The sequence below is a fragment of the Arachis duranensis genome, chromosome 1, assembly GCF_000817695.3.
Source record: "Arachis duranensis cultivar V14167 chromosome 1, aradu.V14167.gnm2.J7QH, whole genome shotgun sequence".
NCBI lineage: Eukaryota > Viridiplantae > Streptophyta > Magnoliopsida > Fabales > Fabaceae > Arachis > Arachis duranensis.
In genome coordinates, this window is record NC_029772.3 from 55,664,143 (window position 1) to 55,665,918 (window position 1,776).

Below are 1,776 nucleotides of genomic sequence, written 5' to 3' on the forward strand. Positions count from 1 at the left end.
TTTAACGCCAGCCAGGGCACCTGGCTGGGCGTTAAACGCCCAAAAGGGGCAACAATTGGGCGTTAAACGCCAGAATGGGTGCCATTCTGGGCGTTTAACGCCAGAAAGGTGGGGGGACCACAATTTTGTTTTCAACTCAGATTTTTTCAAACTTTCCTTTTCTTACCCATATTTTTCTACAAAAACACATTTCAATCTCTCATCACTCACTTTCAAATTTTCAAAAATCTAAAATCATTCTCCAAATCTCTCAAATCATTCCCAAATTTTGTTCAAAAACTCACCCTTCTCTCAATTTCTTTCCATATCTTCTCAAATCTCCTTTCAAATTTTTCTTTTTTTTTTGAAATCTCCCCTCCCCACCTTATAAATACACGTTTGGCCCCCCTCACTCCACCACACCATTCGAATTTACTCTTCCTCTCTCTCTTCTTTCCTTTCTTTTGCTTGAGAACAAGCAAACCTCTAAGTTTGGTGTGCTTTTCCGTGATCACTAAGCCAAGATTCATCAAGATCATGGCTCCTAAGGAAAAACAAACCAATTTAAGAGGAAAGAAAGAGAATAATCCAAAGAATATTTGGAATCAAGAGAAGTTCTTAACTAAAGAACATGAAGACCATTATCACAAAATAATGGGTCTGAGGTCAGTGATCCCGGAAGTAAAATTTGATCTGAAAGAAGATGAGTATCTGGGGATCCAAGAGCAAATTTGAAACAGAGGATGGGAAGTTCTAACCAATCCTGAAATAAAGGTTGGAAGGAACATGGTTCAGGAATTCTACTCAAATCTGTGGCTAACAGATAAGTAGAGAATGACTGGAACTGCTTACCATACCTACAGAACCATGGTCAGAGGAAAAGTTATGTACTTCCATCTGGACAAAATAAGAGAAATCTTCAAATTACCTCAACTGCAAGATGATCCTAAATCCTTTAATAGGAGGATGGTGAGAGCAGATAAAGGGTTGGATCAAGTTCTAGAGGACATATGCCTCCCTGGAACTAAGTGGATAACCAATTCAAAGGGTGTCCCAAACCAACTCAAGAGAGGAGATCTCAAACCAATTGCAAGAGGTTGGCTAGACTTTATTGGGCGTTCCATATTGCCCACTAGCAACCGTTCTGAGGTCACCATCAAGAGAGCAGTGATGATTCATTGCATTATGCTTGGAAAAGAAGTGGAGGTTCATCATGTGATTGCTTGTGAGATCTACACAATTGCAAATAAGAATTCCACTGAAGCCAAATTGGCTTACCCAAGTCTAATCTCCTTACTCTGTAAAGAGGCTGGGGTGAAGATGGGAGTAGATGAGTTCATACCCATTGAGCATCCAATCACCAAGAAGTCAATGGAAGGACAAATGCAAGACAACTCTATCAAGAGGAGGGCGCAGGAATTCCTCCCGGAATTCCCAAGAATTGACTACTGGACCAGCCTAGAAGCATCTATCACCAAGTTGCAAGAGACTATGGAGCAACTGAAGGAAGACCAGCAGAATCAGAACTGCATGCTCTGCAAATTGCTGAAGGAACAAGAGAAGCAGGGGCGTGAACTCCAAGAGTTGAAACGCCAAAAGCTCTCCTCTCAAGCTGAGGGAGCATCCACTTCTCAAAATCAAGGTTGTTGAGTCCTAACTCTGTGAAAACCTCTATCATTAGGAGCCTATTTTTGGCATTTTTTTTTTTTTATTTTGTTTTCTATTTTTATTTTTATTTTTTAGTCTCATCTTATATCTATCTTTAAGTCTTGTTCTTAATTCATAATTAATAAAATT